We start from the raw sequence: 27,758 nt of genomic DNA on the forward strand, positions 1-27,758 counted from the left end.
AACTTGTTACCACTGTGGTCAGAAAAGTGAGAGCCAACTTAGCTAAAACTGTGTTTAAAACACAAATAAACAGGGTTTCCCTAGTGGCGCAGTGGTTGAGAGTCCATCTGCCGATGCAGAGGACACGGGTTCGTGCCCCGGCCCGGGAAGATCCCACATGCCGCGGAGCGGCTGGGCCTGTGAGCCATGGCCACTGAGCCTGCGCGTCCAGAGCCTCCGCAACGGGAGAGGCCACAACAGTGAGAGGCCCGCGTACCGCAAAAAAACCCAAAAACAAATAACTCTGAGCAAGGCAAAAGGAGCAACTCATTAGCATTCTAGCTTTTGGATTTTCAACATTCTGGCTGTATTTATTCAAGGGCCTTTTTCCCCCTTCCTTCCTTTGTTCTAGGTCAGTGGATCTTCCCAGATGTCTTACCAGAAGTTTATGGTACACAGCGTGGATGAAACAAACTACACAGGTCTCCGATGAAGATTAAGAATTTCAAGCCAGGGGCTTCCCTGGTGGCGCAGTGGTTGGGAGTCTGCCTGCCAATGCAGGGGACAGGGGTTCGCGCCCCGGTCCGGGAGGATCCCACGTGCCGCGGAGCGGCTGGGCCCGTGAGCCATGGCCGCTGAGCCTGAGCGTCCGGAGCCTGTGCTCCGCAACGGAAGAGGCCGCAACAGTGAGAGGCCTGCGTACTGAAAAAAAAAAAAAAAAAAAAAAAAAAAAAAGAATTTCAAGCCAGATACAAGCACATAGTCCAAGATAAGAAAAAGAAAATTCTTATTTCGTTTCTGCCTCATCTGAACAAATTCACATTACATATATGAAAAAAATATGGCAAAGCTGTATGCTTCTGCTCTAGAAACAACTAGAACCTTTTTTCTGTGCTCTCTTGGATTTAAGGAAAATATTACAGATAAATGGGCCAAAAAAGAAGCTATCTGCCACTCTTAAAAAACTTCAAAATTCATTGTTGGAAACTGGTTTATGAAAAATGCACTTACCATTGGTGAGGGAGAGATTAAAATTGTACACTCTAAGAAAATAATGAAAGCAACAGTTCAACAAAACTCAGGGAAGTATCACTGAAGGAACTACTCAACTAAGGAAGATGAAAAGAGGAGCGTTCATTCCTACAACACAGATTCAACTCAGATTGACTGAATGTCTGCTATATCCTCAGCATTGTTCTAGGGGCTGGCAAGTTCTCTGCTCTCATGGATTGGGGGAAACAAAAAATAAACCTATAAACAAATTTAAAAATTGAGTACTTTGAAACTGACAAGTGCTACGAAGAACAAAATTAGGTTGGAGAGTGACTGGGGGCAGGAGGGATCTACTTTAGATAGAAAGTGCAGGCAGGTTATTTGGCACAAATGTAATTGAGGAGGAAAAGCCAGCCACACAGGGATCTAAGAGAAGGGCCTTCTACACAGAGGGGACAGGCATACAAAGACACACAGCAGGTGTACGCCTGGCCTCCACTGGACACTGTAGGGGCAGCACAGTGAATCATGTGGGCAGTGGGTTCCAGATCAGGTCAGAGAGCCAGACATGTGCCAAGTCACGTATGACTTCCTTCTAGCAAGGTGTTTATTCTGACAAGATAGAGATAGAAAATCAGTGGAAGGTCCTAATCAGTGCGATGATGCAATGGAATTTATACAGAGGGAGGGAGGAAAGAAGATCGACCCTAGCTACAGCGTAGAGGATGCTTTCCAAGGAAATAAGAGTAAAAGCAGTTGCTTTTTCTTAAGGACGCCATTAGCCCTGTTCACAATGAGTAGATGAAAGTATGAAAAAAGGATGTAATGGGGAGAGAGAGAGGAAGAGTTAATAAATCATATGAGAAAATAGTAAAAAAAATGTAAACCACAGTCAAAAATAGGATTCTGTAATAGGAAAACAAACACTTCAGAGATAATCTTGAATATAAATGTCTGCTGAACTTACACACTTGAAAGACTGTTCCAGCCCATTCAGTCTAACAAGCTGGTAACAGAGTGTCAACTGAGAGAGCCTCTCAAATGCCAACAGCAGAGGTCTTTCTTATACTTCTATTCCCCCTTGGGCTAGGGTATGTTGCAGGTGACTTTCCCCCCCCAGCAACTCATGATATCTTGAACTGATTTTGAACTCATATTGGAAAAGAACCCTAGGTCACATCTCAACAAGCTGAGGCACTCAGAACATTCCCCACCAACCACACAGGCAGGGCGCTAAAGAGCTGTGTGAAACTTACTGACACACTGAGTATAGAGGGAATAGACAAGAGGGACTGCATATGATTAATTACAGTTATTTATATTTATGGGTTTGAATCTTGAGGATGCCTAGCCTCTCCCTATTTTATTTCATAATTTTCCCCCTGCTGGAGACTGAAGAGCAAAAGTCAATTGCCTGAGTGTTGGCATCACATCGGAAACTAAAGGGCCACGCATTTCAATTCCAGCTCAAGGAACACTCTGGCTGAGCAGATGTAATTCACCAGACCCCAGTGGGCTAGGCTCGCACTGTTGTCAGTCAAATCACATAGCTGGTGGAAATCAGCAGAGCACATTAGCAATTTATACTCAACAGCCTCTTTTCAACCATAAATTCTGAGATAATGTTAAGTGAAACCCAAAGTTAATCCAAAAAATTTAGCCCATAGTTGAGCCTGTGATTTTACCACGAGGCCGTCAGCACTTAAAAAATGACTTCCAAAATGGTATTTCTAATAGGACTCCTGTCAAAATGCCAGGTTCCAACATCCACGCAGCGACCTTCAGACATGACCTCACCCAGTGCACTTGTGCCTACTTCCTTGGTCATTAGTTTGGCAGCAGCAAGAGCACGGTTTGTTTTTCAGGCTGTATCTTGAGGCTCTGCAGCGATCACAGACAGGCAGTCAGCAACCGGAGCCAGACCCCCACCCTGCGACAATCTCAGCCTCAACAAAGCCACCTGAGTTTTCTGGACTTCAGATTCCTCACATAAAAGATTGAGATCATCTAGACATTTCCTTTTTCATGCATTGCTAGACCCCATAATCTTGGCTTTCTGCTCTCCAGAGTCTCCTGCCATTTTTCCCATCCAAACTGGACCACAAGGGTAGGTCACTCACCAGGCCAAAATGACTGCCATCCTCTTACCCAACTCTGACTTGAAAAAGCAACATTTTTATGCTGGTAATAATTATAAATATCTAGAAATAAGCGGACAGCCTTAAGTAAGTTACACATTCTAGAATTTCTTGACTGCTTAGGAATTAATTCTTTCTGGGTTAATTACACTCTGGATAGAGATGGGGTAATGGGCAATAGAAAATTAATTATGAAGAGAACAAAAGTAGATAAAATAGTATCTGTGTGTGTTTCTGTTTTAAAGTATATGTGCATACACAGACACACACACACACACACACACACACACACAAAGGCTAGAAGGACATACCGCAAAATATTTAAAATCTCATCTTTGAATAGTAGGGTTGAAAGTCATTTTTATTATCTTCCTTGTGTGTATCTTTTTAAATTTCTAAAATGATCACATGTTATTCTTGTAATAAGAAAAAAAAAGAAAAAACCAATCTTTGTGCGTGTATGTGTGAGTGAGAGAAAAGAGAGAGAGAGAAAAAAAAAGAGCTCTAAAGAGCACAGTGCAGATAGATGGCTGACATTTGACTAAATCCCATATCATTTGACCACTACTTGAGTGATTTTCCTGTTACACAACTTTTCTCATCTTTAATGAACTAGATAGAGTAAAAGACCCACACAGAGAAGGAAAAGGGTATTTTGCCTTTAGAATTTATTAGGACTCTTGGAAGAAGAACTAGAAAATGTCACAGAATTATCTACCTTATTCTGAAGAACAGTCTCTACCCTAACTGGGATGAATTTGCCTTGAGCATCTGACACAATAACTATTTAAGCCTGAGTTAAGCTACCCCTAAACTAGTCTTGAATTTCTAGTTATTTCAGATTACATCATCTCAGGGATTTAAAGTTTAACATAACATCAGAAATCCCAACAACTAATCAAACCAGTGACTGCAAACCTGATCGAACTTACTGGCATTTAGTGTTCCCCAGGATTCAACTCCATAAACATAGAAACTCTTCAGCCAACAACACACCCAGGGGACCCCTCCACGGTGCCAGCCCTGAAGGAAGCCACAGGTACACGGAGAAAGCACAGACCATCCTAGACGGAGGCCAACATGCTCTCCCTTCCCTGCCCCATGACAATTCAGAGCTTACACACAGGAACACAGCTACTCCCCTAGGCATAACTGGGATCCTTCTGTCATAGGGTGCTGTCCTTGGCATATTCAAACCACACCACTGACCGGTCAATAGAACATTCTCTGCAGGAGGTAGCCAGTGTAGAGGTCATCAGAGACCCCACCTGGATTGAATTCCAACTCAGTCACTTACTAGCTGTGTGACTGACTGTGAGCTTTCGTCTTCTCATGCATAAAACCTCATCTGTTTCGCAACTTAGGTTGAAAATTTGAGATAATGTAGGTGAAGTGTAGAAGTATATCTGCTGTCAACAACTCCCATTACTCATACGTAACCTGCAATGGGTCCCCACACATGCAGTGCTGAACAGGGCAATACAGATTGTGGTTAGAGAGAACAAAGGCAGCCGTAACCTAGCTTTAGCCCAAGCAGCACTTGGCTCTGACCAAGCAAGTGCACTTAAGACTCCCAGGTTGGGGAAATGAATCCTGTCAGTCATTTCCCTTGGAAAAAAAATAGTAGGCAGGTCTCTCCAGCATTTCTCTAGCATCTCTCCCCCAAATAAACATTCTTTTCCACAGAACGGATACCATTATTTGTGGAGCGTTCTATCAAAAATAAAAACCCTGGGCTTCCCTGGTGGCGCAGTGGTTGAGAATCTGCCTGCTAATGCAGGGGACACGGGTTCGAGCCCTGGTCTGGGAGGATCCCACGTGCCGCGGAGCAACTAGGCCCGTGAGCCACAACTACTGAGCCTGTGCGTCTGGAGCTTGTGCTCCGCAACAAGAGAGGCCACGACAGTGAGAGGTCCGCGCACCGCAATGAAGAGTGACCCCCACTCGCCGCAACTAGAGAAAGCCCTCGCACAGAAACGAAGACCCAACGCAGCAAAAATAAATAAATTAATTAATAAACTCCTACCCCCAACATCTTCTTTAAAAAATAATAATAATAAAATAAATAAAAACCCTGTAAAGCCCAGCATCTAAGGCAGATCTGACTCCAAGCCACAGGTTAGCTGTTCCAGAGGTCACAGGACGCAGCAGGTTCTTTCGCTTCAGGTTAGACTCTGAGAGCATGGAATCCAATGTTTACAGTCTATCTCCAGTAGCTCAATTAGTCAGTGGATTTAAAACCGTCTCTGTAAGAGGCTTGATGTAAGGTTTGTGTCCTGAGTTAACCCAAGTCACTGGGAAAACTTTGACCCATAAGAGTGGTTTTTTGCCCTCTATTCAGAATATTTCCTGGTATTTATTGTTAGTTCAGAGAGGGTGAGGAATTGCTTTCTGGCTCTATCACAAACCTTGAACACCCTCTACCTTGGAAAAAAAATACTAATATAAAAACAAAATGCTACCAAAACAGTCAACTCTATGAGTCAATGTATTTTTAAAGAAACTGAGATATTTCTCAAGAATGTGTCCCTTCTTAGGATCATGCCCTTATCCCAAGATGTAAAAACATACACCATGACTCTGACTAACTACATAGCAAGAACCTAGGAACAAGAGTCATTTAAGTGCCCAAAGAGTCTTGTTTGGCCGTTCATTCAGTGCATGCCAACCACTAGCCAACAGTCTATTGTATCCTCCAAACCACCTTTACCCATGTCCACACAATCCCGCCCGCTCCCCACAGACACGTCCATCACCCCTCAACCCACCTTTGCCCTCTGACTGCCACTCTTAGTCCACTGACAACAAGAAGTGACTCACTCCTGCCACCTCATCTCACATTTGCTCTTCCCACCCTTTTCTGACTGGATTCTGATTGCTGATGTCTGATTTACATTATCTCAATTTTTTTTTTTTTTTAGAAGATGTTGGGGTAGGAGTTCATTAATTAATTTATTTATTTTTGCTGTGTTGGGTCTCCGTTTCTGTGCGAGGGCTTTCTCTAGTTGTGGCAAGCGGGGGCCACTCTTCATCGCGGTGCGCAGGCCTCTCACTATTGCGGCCTCTCTTGTTGCGGAGCACAGGCTCCAGACGCGCAGGCTCAGTAGTTGTGGCTCACGGGCCTAGTTGCTCCGCGGTATGTGGGATCTTCCCAGACCAGGGCTCGAACCCGTGTCCCCTGCAATGGCAGGCAGATTCTCAACCACTGCGCCACCTGGGAAGCTCTCAATTCTTTGTTAAATATAATTAATCAGTTCATAGGATCAAGGGAACCAAGGTCTGAAGAGACCTAAAAGGAATTGAACATCTTGACCAAGGTTCTCAAAGACTCCAAACCTGCAATTGTAAGCGGGCACTGGAAACCACCCGGTCAAGCATACCGAACCAACACCAGAAACCCACATTTGTCTGAGGTTCTTTGGGTGTATAACTGCAAAAGTTAATGATTACAACTCAACATAAAGCAATGACGATGGTGAACAAAATCACTGGATAACTCAAATAAAAGTCACTCGGTAAAAGAAAAAGAACACAGGACTAAGTCTGCCTACCCATTAACTACATGGTCACCAATTTTCCTCTGCTTCGTCCTCTGCTTCGTCAGAAAATTTGCCTCCACTATTAAAGAAAAAGATGGGGGCTTCCCTGGTGGCGCAGTGGTTGAGAGTCCGCCTGCCGATGCAGGGGACACGGATTCGTGCCCCAGTCCGGGAAGATCCCACATGCCGTGGAGCGGCTGGGCCCGTGAGCCATGGCCGCTGAGCCTGCGCGTCCTGAGCCTGTGCTCCGCAACGGTAGAGGCCACAACAGTGAGAGGCCCGCGTACCGCAAAAAAGAAAAGGAAAAAGATGGTACACAAAATATAGTTTATATTTTATAACAGAGAGGCAATATGTAAACTTAGATATGTATTGAGTTTTCCTTTATTCAACATATTCATTCAGCACCTACTGTGTTAAGACTGCGAGTAAACAAATGTGAATAATTTATAGTTTCTGTCTTTAAGGAAGTCACAACTTGGAGAAGAAGATTCTAAAACAAATATGAGTAATACAAATAAGGCTTGGACTAGGGGCTAAGGGAGTAATTACCCATGGGGGTAATTAAGGGGAGGTAGGAAACATCATCAGGGCAGATTTGTAGAGAAAGCAATAATTAATCAAATGTTGAAGGTTCAACAGTTCCAAGTGAACATGAGCAAAAACATGACTGTATGAATGAATATTGCATTTTCAAGAACAAGGGGGTGTAATATGTATGTCAAGAGAGCAGGATGGTATGCAATAGTTGTAAGTGAGAGGTGAGGAGGCTGAACAGGCAAGCAAGGGTAAAATCTCTGGAGATCTTAGGTGCCAATCAAAGGATTTTGGTCTTTCTCCAGTAAGCAATGGATCACCAAAGAAAGCTTTTAAGCATATTTGTTGGCTACACGCTGTGTTACAAGGACCGTGCTAGTCGGTTGATACACGTTATATTAATCCTCACAACACTCCTAGTAGGATGGATAGACACATTTGAATTTAAAGACCATCCTCCCCACTTCCCACTACCAGAAGCAGTGCTGGGAGATATTAAAAGCACACGCATCTGGGAGAAGGGAAATCAGGAGACTGGTTGTAAACATCCCAGCCCAAACTCCTAAGCGTCCATATACTAAGCCAATGACAGTAACAAGAATGGAGAGCACACAGTCTAAACACGTTTGACTCTGATTATGGTCCCCAGAAGCAGCACTCCTTAGCTTCTGCCAAACGGGAGAGAGCACCTCCCCCAGGGGTTGCACCACCATTTTGGCTGAGAAAGAGGCCCTCAGAGCACCTGGCGCTCCTGGCCACTTGAGAGCAGTCCCCAAGGAGGCCTTTACACTCCAGTTGGCCACCAAGCCATCAGGAGATGCCCTAGGGCTACAGGTATCCTGAGGAGGCTTTTGCTCACCCTTGGCCACCACATCAACAGGAGCTGCCAGAAGTCTGCAACCAGCTCCCCGCAGGGCATCACAGGACTAATCCTAGCATGCTGCACAATCTTCTCTACCTCAGTCATCACCAGAAGCCCAACCTGCCCCATTTCTCACCTTCTCAGACCTCTCTCCTCCCCAGTTAAGCCCTCTAGAACTCAAAAGCTATCCTTTTCTTCTCTAGACGTTCCTTTCATCAGGCAATACCCTGAAAACATGGAGAAAGCAAGATTCCATCTGAATTTTGAAGGCTGAAGCCTACCTACACTGTTTTCACAGCACCCCATTAAAGGGAGGTTGTTTATACTCTCATATTTAAGTCCAGCGTTTAGCCAGGATAAACAGGGATGGCTGTACCAGTTGCTAAAATATCAAAACATCTCTGAACCAGGTGATAACTAGCCCCTTTCCTAGGACCTTCCTATGATTAAGTGATTAAAGAGTTAATGTCTAGCTTCACAAAAGGCTCCAGGACCCCACCCCAGACTAAAGATCTGTATCTGCAGTACCCACTCCATTTTAGTTGTAAGTACTTTCAGTTAAACGCCTGCTTCTATTCTGCAAATCCCCCAGCCTGGAGATCATTAAGTGTCTCACCATTTCACCTTCCAATTTCTCCTCTATCCTCTTTCAAAAATCTTACCTGTTTTTTTTTTTTGAATTTTTGAATTTTATTTTATTTTTTTTTATACAGCAGGTTCTTATTAGCCATCAATTTTATACACAGTGTATACATGTCAATCCCAATCTCCCAATTCATCACACCACCACCACCACCACCCCCGCTGCTTTCCTCCCTTGGTGTTCTCTACATCTGTGTCTCAATTTCTGCCCTGCAAACTGGTTCATCTGTACCATTTTTCTAGGTTCCACATACATGCATTAATATACGATATTTGTTTTTCTCTTTCTGACTTACTTCACTCTGTATGACAGTCTCTAGATCCATCCACGTCTCAACAAATGACCCAATTTCATTCTTTTTTGTGGCTGCATAATACTCCATTGTATGTATGTACCACATCTTCTTTATCCATTTGTCTGTCGATGGGCATTTAGGTTGCTTCCATGACCTAGCTATTGTAAACAGTGCTGCAATGAACATTGGGGTGCACGTGTCTTTTTGAATTATGGTTTTCTCTGGGTATATGCCCAGTAGTGGGATTGCTGGGTCATATGGTAATTCTATTTTTAGTTTTTTAAGGAACCTCCATACTGTTCTCCATAGTGGCTGTATCAATTTACATTCCCACCAACAGTGCAAGAGGGTTCCCTTTTCTCCACACCTTCTCCAGCATTTGTTGTTTGTAGATATTCTGATGATGCCCATTCTAACTGGTGGGAGGTGATACCTCATTGTAGTTTTGATTTGCATTTCTCTAATAACTAGTGATGTTGAGCAGCTTTTCATGGGCTTCTTGGCCATCTGTATGTCTTCTCTGGAGAAATGTCTATTTAGGTCTTCTGCTCATTTTTGGATTGGGTTGTTTGTCAAAAATCTTACCTGTTTTGAAGTTCATGTCATTATACTTACCACCCATCACCCCTTCTTGCTGTCACCTACCCATCTACTGCTGTTTCCTCTCACTCGCTGATGATCTAAGCACCTGGCTGTTTCCCTTTCCAAACTCATAACTGTCTTCACTTCTGCTTCTTCTACATCCACATGGAGGCCCCCGTTCCTAAAGCACCTCGCCTCTGACGGTCTTCTCTTTGGCCCTGCCGCAGCCGCCTGCTCTCATTGTCATAACCTCTACTTTAGCATTATGATTACTTGCACCAGCTCTGAGACTTCAGCTTCAAGCATCTTACACGTGAACAACACCTTCTCTTTTTCCAGCTCATCTACTCTGGTATTTCCATTCCAGCATCTTCTTGGCATTATCTGGTTTCCCAATCCATTGGCAATTTCCACACTATCAGTTACACATGCACTTTCCTTTTTGTCCAGCTTGTGGTCAAGGTCCATCACTGTAAAACTCTGCTTTGCAAAATCACCCTTAATGCCCTTGGTCCTCTCTTCCTGCTTCTTACTTACCTGGAAAATACTCAAGTTGATTAAGCCCAGCTATCTGCCTGCTCCACACCTCTACCTAAACCGCTAAAGAAACTGCCTGAAGAAAGAACCACATCCACAACTAGCCTCAATTAAATTCATGGCTACAAGTCTCTAATGGGCAATCCACATTGACCAGCAATCCTATTATATTTTCCAGGGTGTTTCAAAATAGCCAATTCAAATCTCCTCTTTTCCCAAACCTGTTTCACCCCATCCTACCCCAACATCATCACACGTCATTGGGAAAGGAGGGCCATGAGATAAGAACTCTATCTTCCCACCACCCAAACCATGACCTATCAGCTCTGTAGAGCATTCTGTCTGCAGAGCTTCCTTTACTTTGAATGAAATGTTCCTGATCCTAGTGAAGACCAACCTCTTCATCTGTCCCTAAATCTCCCTTCTTGCCTCTTCAAGAACTGTACTCCAACAGTTATCCATCACGCTCTGCTGCCGTCATCAGTTTTTCCTCTCTAGTTAATCATTCTATCATTTCCTCTCTACTTAAACTCATTCTATTATTCTCTGGTTCTAAGGAACCCTCCCTTAACCAGGAACTTCTTCCAGGAACTTTTCCATTTCTCAGCTTCTCTTCATGACACAATTACTTGAAAGAGTTGTCTCTAAGCACTGTCTCTACTTCCACAACTCAACCCAATAAGCTTTTAAAAACATTTTAATGTCTCCTTTTAAAAACACTTTGAATTCTTAACTTCAGGGATACCACACCCTCCTGGTTTCCCTCCTACCCCACTGGCAACTCCTTCTTCTCTTCTGCATAATACAGTGCTCCAATGGCCCACTTCTCTATCTCCACACTCTCCATAGGTAATTCCATCTGGTATCAAATACAACTATATGCAGATAACTTCTAGCTCCATATCTTCAGCCAAAACCCCTCCCAGAATCTCCAGACTCCATTTATCCAATTGCCTAACTGACATCTCCAAAGGAATGTCTAAGAAGCACCTCAAACTTAGCACAGCCAAAACAGAACATTTTACATCTTCCTTCAGGTACGTGAATTGCTTCTCTCCCAATTCTCCTCTTCTCAGTTTATGGCCCAGCTGCTCAAGTAAAAAGTGTAAGCCTTTGTCTCAATTCTTGTTTCCTCTCCCCAGAGAATTAATCTATCAGAAAGTTCAGTCAACTCACTTGGTTGCAAAAACAAGTCCTAAGTCCATCCACTTCTTTCCATCTTTAACAACTGCTCGTCCATACAAGTATAATTCTAGTTGGGCAACTAAAATAGACTCTTAACTGGAATCCTGCATCCAATCTTCCCTCCCCCACTTACCACAATCCAGTCCACTTTGTGTAGCCAGATCAGCCTTTGATAGCACACAGGCTCAATGGGAACAGCAACACTCACAAGGGGACAAAGTTGGTTCTTGGGGCAGAACGGTGAAAAATCTTACATATTATAATGAGCTGTGGTCCTCCAAAGCTCATCTCTACCCAACAAAATCTTAGTTTTTATATTTAAGGAATACATTCTTGCTAGGGAACTATTAATTTAAAATTTTAATTAATTAATTTCAACTTAATTTTTCTTCTTGGAAAGACATAATGGAAAAAAAAAAGTCATTTACCAGCACATAATCCTCCAAAGGCTTATATAACCTCAGAAAGAAATCTAAATGCCTTATCCTGGCTTGTACAGCTCTATAGGATCTGGCCCTTGCCTACTTTTTAAAGATTCTCTTGGACACTATGGTAGGTTGAGTAGTGGCAGTGTAAAGATATCCACATCCTAAATCCTGGTACCCATGAGTGTTATCTTACATAACAACAACCAAAAAAAAAAGACTTTGCAAATGTGATGAAATAAAGGATTTTGAGTGGAGAGATTACCCTGAATTATCAGAGTGAGCCCCAAATGCAATCACATGTATCTTTATAAGAGGGAAGCAAAAGGGAGATTTGACACACACAGAAGAGAAGAAGGCAATGTGACCACAGAGGCAAAGACTGGAGTGATGCAGCCAAAACTTGATGAATGCCGGGAGCCACTGGCAGCTGAAAGAAACAAGGAACAGATTCTCCCCTGGAGCCTCAGAAGGGAGCATGGCCTGCCAACACCTTGATTTTGGCCCAGGAATACTGATTTTGGACTTCCGGCCTCCTGAACAAAGAAAGAATACATTTCTGTTGTTTTAAGCCGCCAAGCTTCCAGTCACTTGTTTAACAGCCACGAGAATCTAACACAGATACCTCTGCCGCTCGCGAAGTTCTGGGTTTATTTACCTTCTTCGGCCCATCAGATTCATCAAGAATACAATTAGGGTTTTGGCACCAGCTGTCTCCTCTGCCTGGAATGCTTTGTTCATCTCTGTGCAGCTAGCTTCTACTCACTCAGGATGCAGCTCCAATGTCAGCTCCTCAGAGAGGCCTTCCCAAACCATCCAAATCCAAGCTGATCACAGCTCTCATCAGCTCATACATCTCATCTTTATTTAATCATTATTATTTCTTCCCTGCACCCCCCTGAATGTTGCTAGGGCTCAGGGCAGGCCACCCCAAAATATGCACAATGGTATATTAATTATTTTGGATTCAAGTTCCTTAAGAAATGGTGAATGCAAGAGGGACAGTCTGACTCTCCTTTCTGTCTCCTTGAAAGTAAGAAATAAATCTCTCATGTGAAAGGTACACTCCCTGAATCTGGAAGTAGGACACCCTTTAGGCCAGAGATAGGGAATTTGGGCAGAGACGCCTCTATAAACAAACCTGGTTACTTCTTCAAGTCCAAACTCTGGTTAGGTTCCTTACTAATTGAGCACCAAAACCTAAATTTCTTTGTCCTGTCAATTCCTCACAAATTTATTGTTTCTTTATCTAAAAATATAAAAGCTGCCTGCTTTGGCCACTTCTTATGTCCCATTTCAATGAGACCTCTGAGTGCATGAATTAAAATTTGTTTTTCTCCTGTTAATATCTTATGTCAATTTTGCTACTAATCCAGCCACAGGAAGTCAAGACAGGTAGAGGAGAAAATTTCCCCCTCCCTGACAATGTAAATGCTACAAGAGAAGAGACTGTATCTGTTTTGTACACCACTATAATTTTAATTTGTAAAACAATGCCTAGCACATATTAGGTGACTGAGGAACTTAAATGAGTGGATGATACAGGTGGGAGAAAGGATGGTGGTGCTCTTCAATGAGAGGAAAAGCCTCATGGGGGCAGGGAGGGGGATTATGAGTCCTGTCTTGACTGTGAAAATATCCACTGAGTCTGAAATCAAGGAAGAGGTCTGGTTGGGGATGTTGATTTGAAATCATCGAAATCAAAGATATAGATGTACTTGATGGTACAGAGAACATCTACAATGAGAACGCAGTGAACTAAGAACAGACCCTGGGAACTACAACATCAAGGGGAAGAATCTGCAAAGAGACCCATAAGTAGTAGTCCAAAAGAAGAATGAAGTGTCTTGGTAGCCCGGTGAAAGTTCAATTTCACAAAGGAGGGAATCAGCAGAATCACAGAAATTTCAAGCAGTAAGCTCCTATGGATTTGCCAGTCGGGGAGAAACCAATAATCATAAAAAGAACAGATTCATTTAAGGTAGAAGCCAAATTTTCAAGAGTTGCGGGGTGAATGGAAGGTAATGAAGTAGAAAAACAACATATAAAATACTTTCAGGAAGTGTAGCTTGAAAGAAAGGAGAGAACGAGCATGTAGCTAGAGGGGAGTGAAGAGAGGAGGAATAGCTTTGGGATTTGGTCTTGTTTGTTATTGTGATGGGAGAATCTTGAACATTCTTGTAAATATTTAAAATGCAGGTAAACATGGAGAAACTTCATATAGTAAGCTAGCTGAAGAAATGGGGGATTTAGAGTACTGGGGAAAGCATAAACTCTGGATAACTCTACCTCTAAGTTGGTAGTTAATGATGGAGTTAATATATTCAGATACAGGGAAGATGTGGAAAGGAGAACAAAATATTAAGATATCAAAATATTGACATGATATCTCTGTTTTCTCAGTATAACAGGAGGCAAGGACACTGTGAAAGGTACAGCTGACTCTTCACCAAAAACCCATAATCTCTTCCTCTCCCAGCCAGACTGGACTTTCCAATCTCCCCTTGTTGACAGGTGTGACTGCGCACGTGATTTCTGGCTGATGCTATGTGAGTGGAACTGTTACATTCACTTCAAGACTAAGTATTGAGAAAGTGGATATGCTTCTTCTCTTTCAGAGAAGCTGAAGACGCTTGAAAACAAAGTCCTAAGGGATGGCAGAATCAGAAAATGAAAGGTTCCAGGATGCCTGAGTCATCAATTAGAGGAAAGCCATCCACCAACCAAGACTATGACATGATCAAGAAATAAACATCTGTTGTGTTTGTGCTTTTGTCTATTTTCAGATCTTTCTGTTAGAACAGTTTAGTCTGCTCTAACCACTAACGATCATTTTCTGGTAAAGAAACGCACAGTGGGACAAAAGGCTCAAAGAAAATGCAGAAGGTTTGGAAAAACTACGGGGAGAAATAGGAAAAGATGCTGTCTAGAAACAGGCAAAGATAAAAGAACTGCCCTGTGGCTAAAGCTAGAGAACATAAATTTGTAGGTGCCTCCAGTTTGCATGATGGTGTTCATTTTCCCACCTGCATTCACAAACCGAGGTGTAGGAGTGGAAAATGCAGATTGATACCAAGTTGCAGGCTGTTTCCACATTCATTAAGGCTAACGAGGATTTTAACAATGTCATGGTTCCTAGAAGTCAAATCAAAAGAAATACTGTTTTTCTCTTTCTGACTTACTTCACTCTGTATGACAGACTCTAGGTCCATCCACATCTCTACAAATGACCCAATTTCATTTCTTTTTATGGCTGAGAAATATTCCGTTATATATATGTACCACATCTTCTTTATCCATTCATCTGTCAATGGACATTTAGGTTGCTTCCATGTCCTGGCTATTGTAAACAGTGCTGCAATGAACACTGGGGTACATGTGTCTTTTTGAATATTAATTCATATATGTGCAATCTAGAAAAATGGTACAGATGAACCTATTTGCAGGGCAGGAATAGAAACACAGACGTAGAGGACAGACACGTGGACACGGTGGGGAAGGGAAGGGTGGGATAAACTGGGAGATTAGGTTTGACATAAATACACTACCATGTGTAAAACAGATAGCTAATGGGAACCTGCTGTAGAGCACAGGGAGCTCAGCTTGGTGCTCTGTGATGACCTAGATGGGTGGGATGGGGGGGTGCGAGGGAGGTCCAAGAGGGAGGGGATATATATGTACACATATAGCTGATTCACTTCACTGTACAGCAGAAACTAACACAACATTGTAAAGCAATTTTACTGCAATAAAAATAATAAATTAAAAAAATAAAGAAAAACATGGAAAACAAGAAAAAAAAAGGAATATTGTTTCAGGCAGGCATACTGTGCTATGCATTCAATGTCTGAACAAATTCAGCATCACTGGTGGAAACTGTTGACCCACAGCACCAAGTATTAGGAAGTGAAGTATTAAAAGGCAAAGTTCAATGAGTCGAGCAGGGGAATCCAAAGTAGCAAAAAAAAAAAAAAAAAAGGGAGTTTCTGTCATACTGGAACATAACTGTGGCTTTGAGTAAGTCACTTATATTCTTTGGAACTCGGTTTCCTCAGTGATATAACATGGTTCACTGTCGATATGCGAAATAATGTGTGCAAAGTACGTAGCACAGGGCCTAGAAAAAGGTGATTGCTCTAAATGATACTTATCATTATTATTTATTATCAATAATAAAAAGACAGTGTTGCGTTAGATCTTTAACCCCCTTCCTATTTAAAATTCTGTGAATACATATATTTTTAGATAAATATCCCAGCTACTTAATGGTGGGTTGGGATAGGGGAAAAGGGCAACATAAATAAAGAGAGAAGTGAAAGGATATTTGTTGTAACAGATCCTATGAGCACAAGCCAGGAGGGAGAAGCAGGGAATGCAGCATCCTCCCAAGTGAATGCCACATCTGGAGAGGCTGAGAGAAAGGACATCCCAAACTTGGGGAAGTAAGAGGAAAAGTTAGGCCAGGTCCAGAGGTGAACAGAGCCCACTGACCATGACTGGCTTCCCCTTGCAAGACACGACAAGAGCAATAAAACACCTCGCGCTTTTACGGCTTTAAATTCACACAGTTCTGCCACCTTATTTTACAGAGGAAGAAATTGGCAGGTGCAGAGACTGACCAAAGCCACAGGCAGGTGGCTATAATGTGACTTCAGGAATGCAGAGAAGTAAACACTTGCCCACCCCCAAAGCTCCTTCTACATAGCCTACATAAATGGTCCCTAAGGTTTTGTCCCCTTAGAATCCAGAGACCTTTGACATAGCGACAAGCTAATTTTATCAGTCATCTTGTTATGAATTAATTTTCTGGATTCTTTCTTAAGAGATTGGATTAGGTAGGCAGGTGGGGGAAAAGGGAGAAGTTAGTGAAGAGAAGGGAGCCCTAGGAGCCCTGACAAAGGTGACTCCTTAGCAGATCTTAAATGACCTCCTCATTTGCAGATTCCTCCACTGATTTTCTTCACAGATTGCTTTTATAACTTTGGTTCAAATGCAGCAATTTCCTTTCCTCCTCCTAAAACAAATATCCTTTAGATATAAGAACTGCCAAATGTATAGGGAGAAAGGGAGGCCTGAAAAAAGATAAAGATTCAGTTTAACTGATTATCTGAAATGCATCTGCCTGTGTGTTACCTGCTGTCCAATCACACCCCAACCATTTCTATCACTTATTCTTGGTAATTAAGGGATGAGCGAATTATGAGTCAATCATTCATTCAACAACTATTTACTAGGTGTCCCCACATGCAGGGACTTGGGTTGGGCACACGAGGTCTATAAAATTGTGTAAGATCCAGCCCTTGCTCTGCATGATCTTCTGCAGGAAAGGAAATTATGCATGTTTTCAAATAATGACCATACAGAGGAGTAAATGAGATACCTACGAGTGGCATAAAAAGAGTAGTTGAAGAGTTTAGGAAATGTACAATACACTTCTCACTGGGGTAGTGAAGGAAAGCATCACAAAACTGGTAGCCTGTGGTCGGGACATTCAAGGATTGGTAGGATTTTAAAGAGGTAAAGTAGACGGAAGAACATTAGCATAGGGGCAGCGGTAGGAATAAAACAGATCTAGAGAATTTCACGTAGTCCAGTTCGACTAGATCACGAGGAAGAGAAGGGCAGAAGTTTAATATTGGGGCAAGACCGGAAACGTCCATGATTTCAAAGATAAATATTTAGAATTTAATACAATAGGGCAGAGTGACCCACGGAAGGGTGGAACAAAGAGTGATATGATCAAAGCAGTTCTGATATTACTGCAGCGAAACAAAACATCCTTTCTTTCTTCCGTTTAAACAAAAGGAAAACGACTTTTGAGAACCTAGTACTCTGAGCCGTACTATTTTCATCACTTTTCAAATACAGGTAGAAATTCATTGTGTTTTATTGAAACTCATAAAATCCCAGTGAAAAGTTTCCTAAAATGTTTACCTTGAACATCAACTTTTGTTCCTAGTGTGAATAACCAACCAGACTTAGTGGTCACTGGTGCGTATGAGGTAAGTAATAAAGCTTTCTAAGCGTGTGTCAGCGAGTCATACTCGAAGACCGTGTCATTTGACAGTAGCAGCTTCTAGAAACCTCATTTTCAGAAAACAGCCTCTCTGTTATAATTTGTGGGGTTTGAAGGATATAGGTGGATAATCAAACATGAAATTCCATAGAGGATATATCACTATTTAAAGAATCTGAGGCTAGAAAAATCTAAATGAAACAGTCATTGCTCACACTTTAACAGTATCTGACTGCTACAGAATAAAGTACACCAGTAATCATTTCATTTTGCCAGAAAAAGTAAAAGATATCCCCAAGTAATGCTTTAGAGTTTCGTTAATACATTTTGTCACAATAAATTTTTACTTAGGAGGGCAACATTTTCTATTAGTTAATTTTTTCCCACTAATTTTAGTGAACTAACAGAACCAGAGCTTGACCTAATTAAAATCAGAAACAATGTTTTGTCTGCTGCACAAATCAGAAACCGTATTTTAAAAGAACCAACAGAAAATTTTCAACTGAAAAATGGGAAATAAGAACACAGATACGATATAGGAAGAAATATTTAACCCAAAGAACTAGTAAGAACTGCCAAAAAAAGGTGAAAATCCTGGGAAACAAGGGGAAAAAAAACCAAAACAAACAAACAAAAATGGTCACATTCACGTCAGGACACAAAATTGGAGTTCTAGACAAACTCTGACCACAGTCATTACCTCAGCATCCTCAGGTATTCAAACCATTAGCTCCTCAAGCTTCCTTTTCCTAAAATGCTCCTGAGATCAATCCCTGGTCAGGTAATACAGGAAGAGGTCTAAAGTTGTTCGACATTTCCTGGCTTGTAGCCACGTTGGCCCTTGTTTTTCTCACGTGCAGTTGAATCTGATCATCTCTCCCCCCTGCCTACATTTCTTTCCCCCATCATGTCAACAATTCTAAAACAAGGAAATATACAACACACCCTTTTATTAGCTTCTTCTTCCTCTATAAAACAACTTCCAAGTTGCCTTCTTATCTCAAAGGTGATGAATCCTCGTGGAATTTCCTGAGTATTTTGAAGAGCATCTAAAACCACTTTTATAACACCATCTAAAATTAGCCAGTTGTGGGGATCCCAAACTTAATGACTAGTAATTTTCCCCGGAAACTTCAGATGAAAACAATATCCTATTATATACAACTGGAGAGAGTAAAAGGCAGGCCATCTGACACTTTGTTTTAAGCAAGGGCGTTAAAAGTGGCAAGAATGAAAAGTTATAATTTTTAACTCCAATCCTAGGCTTTAAAACTTCAGAGACACAGTGAAAAGTATCATTTAGTTCATGTACAGAATTGTATTGTAAGTTTCTAATATGCTTTTCCATAGAAAGTTTACTTTTGAAAGTATATGATTGTTTGGCTTTTTAATACACTGAAGTACAAAATAACAAACATTCTTGAAACAAAAATGATCCGCTGTAATCTTCAGGACACTTTAAGTCTCTCTGTTGCTGAAGTGATATTCTCTTCACCACAAAATTGTCTCCAGCTACTTGAGCGCATGTTAACCTCTCCCTTCCATAACCATTGGGTACGGTACTATGCAAGATCTTACGCTGGTCTGTAACTGTTCAACATCTATACGTTCTACCTTGTTAAATGAACTCTAACCTTCTCAAAAGCAGGATAACCATATTTTTCTTTATCTTGTTACTATATAATGCTGCACAAGACTACAGAAAAGTTCATTTAAGAAGTCAAGTGTTACAGATGTTTGATTCCTAATGCTCTTTCTAAAGTGTTGTTTCTGTACTTAGGACAACCTAGTGAGTCTGGTTGTTGACAAGTAGAAAAAAAATCAAGTTCTGGAAAACCTGAGCAGAAACTTCATCACATTAAAAAAATAAAGAGGAGAAATTACATAGTGATCTGGAAATTGTTTCCTGTCTCTAATAACCATAGCTGCCACTAACTTCCCCCTCCCCCTTCCTTCTATCACACACACCAAGTTAACGGGGAAAAAACCTGGATAATTCATTCACAACATGCAAGAGCTAAATTATCCAACTATCTGCATTCTTTCCCCAAGTCTTCCCTTTTTGAATATAAAAAGTAAAATATATAAGAAAGAAGAAAGTAATATTTTGAAGTCTACTACCTGAAAGGAACATCACTAGTGATTTTACGTGTTATATCACATATTATTATCTACATTTTGTCAGTGAGACAACTGAGGCCCAGTGAGGTTGAATAGTTTCCCTAAAGCCAAAATCTCTGGTTTTCTTCCCCCACTACATCCAGCTAGAGTTTGTCCCACAGTTTAGTCACTCATTGAGAAAACATTTATCACAAACTAGTCACCACTCTAGATACTGGAAATACGAAAGTGTGTGAGGCAGCCCACGCCCTCTCACAGAACGTACATTCTAGTAATGAAAGCAGAAACTAATAGCAAACGGGATAATTTGAGAGTTATAATTATTCGCCAATATGACTTATGTACAATGATAGTCAAATATTTCTAAACATCTCTGCGATTAAATAGTTACAAAAACAAGAGGGGAGGCATTGACGATTGGCCCTCTTGTCAATTACTGAGCTTAAGCCATTGCGTCTTTTAATAAATCAGAGGCAGAGAGAAGGAAGCAGAGTATTAATGCTACTCAGAATGTCTATAAAATAAAGTGACTATGTGAGACATCAGAATGGACAGCTCCAACAATGCTGGTTCTCAAACCCCAAATTCCATCTTTATCCATTATTACTAAGGTACCGCTGCATCATTGGACGAGTTGATTTGGAAAAACCAAGGGAGTGTTGTAACTTGACATAATCCCCCTATGAGAAACGCAGGAGGGTTCCAACATCCTCATCATAAGGTTCCCCAGGCTGCACGTGGTATGCGTTGAGCAATGGCACTCAGCGACTAGAGTGGTCAGTAGCTACCAGGAAGTGCCTGGCCCCCGTGTGGCAGTTCCCATTACCCTCCACACTCCAAAACTTCACATCTATTAAACCTGGGAACGTATGCAAAATTGTTTTGTTTTAAGCAATGAGGACTCAGTGGAACCTACTTTTCCATCCCATACCTATTTATACAAGTATAAAAGTTGACTAAATTAGTTGTTAGCTATTTCTATAGCTGTCCCCACCCTTTCCCATGATATTTATAAAGTGTTGCATAATTTGGGTTGGCCCCGTCACTAGGAGAACTTGCATGTGTAAACTTCTTTGGAACTCCTGAGGAGGGCAGTTCCCGGAGTGAATGCTCCCTCGCAGAAGACGGAAGGCAGGCTAGAGGTCAAGGGCTCCAGATCAGCCCTTCATTCACAGGGCTATACGTTCCTACCAAAGCACGCTTCAAGTCTATTTTTGACTCAGAAGTTACTACGTGGGGAGTAGGGTCTGTTTTAAGTTCATCAGGGTACACCTTCCACTTCCTCCTAAAACTGTCACACTCCAGCAGCTAAGATCTCAAAGAAGCCTCAGTCCCCTTCTAGAATCTTTCCCTCCCTTGCTTCAGAAGGGAGCAACAGTCCTTTTCAGACGAGCTGCATCCACAAGCCAGAAGTTTGCAGCAAACTTTCATTTAGACATCAACCCTCACCCCAAAGTCCTGCCACTTAACCAAGGAGGCAAAAGTATTCCACTCCACCGCCCCGCTCCCAGTAAGAATGAGCCCACGTTCTGTCGGTGCGGAAAAATTCTAAATCTTTCCCCAGATTCTGCCACCACCCACCCCAACACCGGACTCCACCCGGTCAGAGAGGGACCACCCCCCGCCCCAGAACCCAGGGGGCGGGGGCACGGGGGTCTCCCGGGAAGCACACACCTTAGATTGATCCTCTCGCGCGAGGGGAGAGAGAGCAGAAGCACCCGTTTCCGCGGGCCTGGGCGGAGTCTCTGCCTCCCCCGAATCAGCGCCTCGGTCCGGATACTTGCAGCGAGGCGCGCGTGGATGTCACTCGCCCCGAACAAGCTGGGCGACTGTAACCCGACGCACCAGAGCAGCCGCGCCCCCGCCTCCCCCGAAACTCGCGCCTCCCGCTCCCCTCCCCGAGGGTCGACCCCGGCGGCGCGACCGCCACATCCAGCTGAATACCTCGGGCCCAGGCTCCGCCGACCCAGCGGGGAAGCGCGGAAATGGAGGCGGGGGACCCGGCCGGGAAGGCGGGGAAGCGTTGCGAACCAGCGGGCAGAGAACGAGCGAGGTCTCCGCCTCCAAATGAACATGACTAGACCTCGGCGCGGGGCCCGCGGGGATGGGCCGCGGCGCGGCGTGTGCGTGGCCCTGGCCCTAGGCCCTGCCCGCGTCCTTGCCCGGCCTCCCTCGAGACCCTCCGCCCAGCCTCGCCAGCCAGCTGGCGGGCCGGGAAGCCTCGGCGGGGCCAGGCCGGGGGAAGACGGCGGAGGTGTCGGATTTCCTCCGCCCTCCCCATTGTGGGCCGCCCTCGCCACCTGCCCAGGAGAGAGGAGACACTCGTTCGCCTGCACGCCGGCGGGACTGGCTTACCTGATTTCTCGTTACCCGCCCCCGAATCTGGCTTCCCCTATTCGGCAGGCAGGCTTCCCTGGGCCTAGAAACGCGTCTGGGAGGCAGGCGGGCCCCTGGGACCCCACCGTCAGAGCCCAAAGCCTTCGCCCGTGCTCCCCCCGCGCGCTCTGGAGGCGCGCCCGGCCGCCTGACCCCTGCCTGAATGTCAGCGAGAAGACCCGCAGGGAAAACCAAGCCCAAGCTTCAGGGGGTGGGATGCAGAGCACGGGCTCCTCGGGCCCAGCCTCTTACAGGTGGGGGGAGGGGAGAGCCCGGGCAGCAGAGCTGCAAGCTTCCCAGTTGCACCTCCAGAACCGACCCTGCCCACTGAGCATGCCCAGCTCACTTGTTGGCACTAGAAGTGCTAGGCGAGGCCAAGGGGGCCCAAGGAGGACGCAGATGGGGTTCAAATTGACCCATTTCTTTAAGGTCTTTCCTCCGAAGATCTCTGGGAGCTTTACACGTAACGTTTCTACCGTGGTACTGGAAAATACCCAGGGAAGGGTTGGAAAGGCCTTCCAAAAAAAGGCAGCCAAATTAGTTTGAAACAAAATCGCAGGGGTGGGGCTTTTTCAGCCAATTATTTATTGTCACTAATTTCTTTAAATACCAGATAATTATTATAGTTGACCCAGAGGAATATGTAGTTTCATTGGGTCCCAAACTCATAGTAACAGGAAACCAGCCTATCCAATGGGTAGTCTATCCAGTGGAACAGCAGGGGATTGGGGCGGGGGTGGGGGGGTGTTAAATGATCAATGCTAGGTTCCCATCCCCACACCAGTTGAATCAGTCGGTGAATGGAACCTGGAAATCTTTATATTTTAAAACTATGGGTCTCAAGGTGTAGCTGGGGGAGCCAGCATTACCAGAGAACTTGATAGACATGCAGATTCCCGGCTTCACTCCAGACTACCTGATTCTTAAACTCTGGGGCCAGGGGCCTAGCTGATTGAACAAGCCCTTCAGGTGATTCTGGTGCACACTACAGCTTGGAACCAGTGTTGAAACCCTACCCCCACCCCATGATCCACGTGAGCACCCAGGCAGGGTTGAGAACCCCTCTAATAGACCATTGCTTTCACATTTTTTCAAATCCTAAACGTTTGTCTAGAAGAGCAACACGTTGCATAGAAAAGGAATAATCTGGCAGAATGAGGTGCCAGTCCTGGATTTTCTTCCCACTGATTCTCCCAGGACAGTTCAGTGCTTGGAAAATGGAGACAACATATTCACTTTTGTACCTAGCACAGTCCCTATAACATAATAGATGTTCTATAATTGTTCATTGATATGAAATGAATGCTCAGGTGAACAATTTGTTCCGAGCCCTATTATGTCTGCTGTTTATTTTCCCCACAAGTCCTGGTCACCTTGCTACCTAACAAGCCAGCAGGGATTCAGTTCTCATCCGTAACCCATGACCACCCATGATGGTCCAATCCAAATCAGACCCTGACGGAATAGCACATGGGAGGAGGTAGAGAACTTTGAGGTGAGAAAACTCAGAAGCACTGGACAAGTTTTCACTTGCCAAGGCTGGGGCACAAAGCAACCAAAGGAAAGCAGGAGGACCCCAGGCATTGGTGGAATTCAGGAAAGGTATCAAATGAAAAAGGTGTGTAGGGGAGGGGTTAAGAGAGGAGAGATAAGAAAGCTTAACATGCCTGATAAGCATACAGCTTACTCTGGATCTTCTTTTTCTAAACAACCCACCTCAGCCCTCCTCTTCCCCATGCTCCATACACATCTAATTTCAACTACAGCCTTGAAAACAATTTTTAATTAGAAACCATTGTAAAATAATTACTTCCAATTACTGCATAAAAACATAGCTGATTTGTAGTTATCATAACTTAGGCATCCACTTTTATTCAAGGCAAAAGTGGTAAAAAAATTAACTTTTCAATATATACACTAGATAATTTCAAAAGAGGTTTATGATCCTTCTGCTTTAAGACCGACAGAGACTTACAAAATCAAGAACTCTGCCGTGTTTACTCCATCAGTATCTTCTAGAAGGAATAAAGGATAAAAATAATTTTTTCCTTTTAGCCTTGAACATGATGCTTTAAAACTTAGGTTACTATTTATGAGTACCTAAAGTGGCTTTCCACCTCTCTACCTCTGCCCCTGGGTCTCGCTTATTATGATAAGAATTCCACTGAAAGAATTTGGCTGCTGACTGAGGTATCTAACAGTAATGTAATTTCCCATATGGATAAGCAATTTCTTTTCATTGTTAAGATAATTTTATGGGGAGGAGGGCAATAATCATTCATTGAGAAATGACTCTTCAAAATTAAGTATTACACTAGATACAAAACAATATTAAAAAGAAAAAAAGTCTTCCCTACACACATACACTTGCTACAGCTTCTCATGGAATTAAAACAAAACCAAACAAACATGTTGAGGGCTAAAAAGGGAGAAAACTGAGTGAGGGTGTAGGAGGGGAAGCACTTATCATAACTAAATTTAAAAACATGAATTAATTATTTTAGCAGAAAACGATCTCCTGACCCTACCAGTACCTCAGAGAAGTTAAGAGTCTTAAGTGTTTCTCCTTGTCGCCTTAAGCATGACTCAGCATTTGGAATGAAACTATGTTTACTGTCTTTCAGATTGAGGGTGTCAAATAACCCTGGTGCCACCTAACTCTTTTCTCATGTGCCTATGGAAACTTCAGGTCTATCCTAGGTTTTCAGGCTCACATGGCTACCGAAATCTGAAAAGCTTTCCCCTTTTCCTTCATTCCTATGTAAACAAAGCCTAAATTCGCCTGCCATTAGTTTATCTTGCTTTCGTAGTGTTGTCAGGTAAATTTGGGTTATTTTCTATAGTCTAGTGTAACAATACAAGCGAGAAGTTCTTCCTTTCCCAAGCCTGGAGAGTAGGTTCCCTGACGCTTAGACATCTTCAACCCAACTGCTGGGGGTGACCTTTCCCCCAAATGGGGAACCTTCCATTGGTGATTCTATTACTCACCTTTTATGACCATTTACCACCTGCCCAGGGTCAACTGCTTTAGTCCCTACCCACTTCTAGAGAGGAACACATTTTCCCCGAGAGTTCGTTGGTTATCAAAGCTCATAATAAAATTATGGAATGTAAAGATTGAAAGGGGCCATAAATGTTATCAACTCACAGACTTTTGTTTTACACATGATGAAACCAAGGCCCAGAATTATTAAGTACTTTCCCTAAAGTTACAGAGTTAGCCTAACATAGAGCCAAGACTAAAATGAGAAACTGCTTGGTATAGAGAACAGTGTGTGGGCTTCAAATCCATCCTCTTCTAAGTTCTTTAACCTCTAGCCGCTCAGAGCCTCAGTTTCCTTATCAGTGAAAATATATTGAGAATAGCAAACATTCAGTACTACTTACTCTGTGTCAGGCACTAGCCTTAACAAAGTACTTGTAATCTTTAATACTCTGAATAACTATGAGTTTTTTGGTTTGGCTTTGTTTTTACAAACTGGGAAATTGAGGCACAAAATTGTTAAGTAACATGCCCAAGAAAACACAGCTAGCAACAGCCAAACTGGAACTGAATGGGATAATATATGTAAAATGCCTAACATGTAGATGGTCGATAAAAGTATCACCAATGTCATTTCCCTGCCCTGAACCCCACACATTCTGACTCATGGCCCAACACTTGGCCAAGACACCTTTGTTCTGAGCTTTGATTGCTGTGTATGCTCACATCTTTCTTCCATTCTATTATTTTAGTACTTTCCATAATTTAGGAAGTACTGTATGTACCTATAATCTTATCCATTGTTAACAACAGTTACAACATTAAGAAGATAACCAAACATTAAACAAAGACTTCAAGTTTACTACTTACAAAAACAAAAACAAAAACCCACTAATATGGAGTTTTTAGAAGATTAGCAGTGCTGTCCAGAAAAATCTTAAATCCTTGAACAGGACTGGACCAGAACCTTTGGAGCTTGGAGATTAGAGCAGTTCATTTATCATTTAGTGGGCCTCCACCTCCTTGTTACTTGAATTCTTAAAAGCAGAATTATACACATCTAAAAATATCCAACAGAAAATCTTCCCACATCAGTGATTTTCAAAGAGTTAGGATCAAGAATGAGGTAATCGTACGGTATATGATCCTTGAAAAGATGAAATGAAAATACTAAATATATTTTAATAGGTTTAACCCATATTTTAATGGGTTCTTTAAGGTTTATTTCTGCTTTATAAGAATCTGGGAAAGTCTTCTTGAAATAAATTTTTAAGGCATCAATATAAAGTGACACCAGGAAACTTACTTAGATGTAAAGGTCTTGTGGGTAAAGGAAATATGAACTTCCTTGGGCAGGCATCCACTTTGTTCTTTGGACAAGGCAGCACTGAAAACAAATGTTGGTGATATAAATTGAGTAATGTTGTCTCTGGAACATAGCCTCCTATTTAATAGCAGGAGGAAGGTTGTGGGCAAGCAAATATGCCCCAAATAACTCATGCAGAGAACATGAAAATGTATTAGCTTCTGATGTGGGAGCTGAAACAAAATGGAGGATTGGGTTCTTCAGAGTAACTGTTTATGATTCAGTGAAAGAGGCAAATAAGCCGAGAGTAAACAGCCCAAGAAACTGGAGATTTGTTCAGTTCCGTGTCTGAATACCTGTTACATAACCTGGAGATGGCTTCAATCTCAGCAGTAAATGCTTAAAATAAACTTGACTACAGTTTCTAATGTTATAATGTGATTTTGTTTTGAATGAGTGAATCTGAATAGCAAAAAAATAGAGCAACAATAGCAAAGGACAGGGTTTAGGCCTGTGCCTGATCAGCTTTAAAATAAGAAGAACGTTGTGTCTTAATTCAGCAGCCTTGAAGCATGTGGGCAATGACCTAATTTCTTCCAAGCCAAGAGGAAAGTCCTTTACACACAGGGGTATAGGCCAGAGAGTAACAGGTGCTGTTCCCTCAGCAAATACCTTGGACTCAAAAGGAAATCTTCATTCCTCCTCTGTCAGCAAAAGCATCATGCAAAGCCAGAAAATGAACCATGGAAAAGTAGAGAATTTTTGTTCTGTTATCTTTGAGTTACATATTGAAGTTTATTTTATTTTATTTTATTTTTGCGTTACGCGGGCCTCTCACTGCTGTGGCCTCTCCCGTTGCGGAACACAGGCTCCGGACACGCAGGCTCAGCGGCCATGGCTCATGGGCCCAGCCGCTCCGCGGCATGATGGGATCTTCCCGGACCAGAGCACGAATCCATGTCCTCTGCCTTAGCAGACCGACTCTCAACCACTGCGCCACCAGGGAAGCCCAAGATTTATTTTTAAAATAGCTCTTTTGGGGGGCATAAAACAAAAGAAGAGAATGGTTCAATGTAACCTTTATCAAAGAGAAATTTGAAAATTTAATGGAAAGTCTATTAACAGTCTCTAGAACACACTGTAAATAGATAATCCCACTTCCTTCTTGCCTAACTTTCAACCCTGGTCAAGTTTCTGAGAACTAAGACAGTTTGACATGTGATAAAAAGCTAGAAACTGGT

General features: G+C 42.7%; 1 protein-coding gene across 1 annotated transcript in view; it reads right to left on the reverse strand.

Annotated features, from left to right (window-relative positions):
* The window catches only part of GPD2 (glycerol-3-phosphate dehydrogenase 2), a 134,178-nt gene extending 112,314 nt beyond the window's left edge, over positions 1-21,864 (reverse strand). The window contains exon 1 of the mRNA XM_060016776.1: positions 21,527-21,864. The gene's annotated coding sequence lies outside the window, so the exon portion shown is untranslated. The remainder of the gene's footprint in view (positions 1-21,526) is intronic.
* Positions 21,865-27,758: the final 5,894 nt, after the last annotated feature.

The sequence above is a fragment of the Delphinus delphis genome, chromosome 7, assembly GCF_949987515.2.
Source record: "Delphinus delphis chromosome 7, mDelDel1.2, whole genome shotgun sequence".
Taxonomy (NCBI): Eukaryota; Metazoa; Chordata; class Mammalia; order Artiodactyla; family Delphinidae; genus Delphinus; species Delphinus delphis.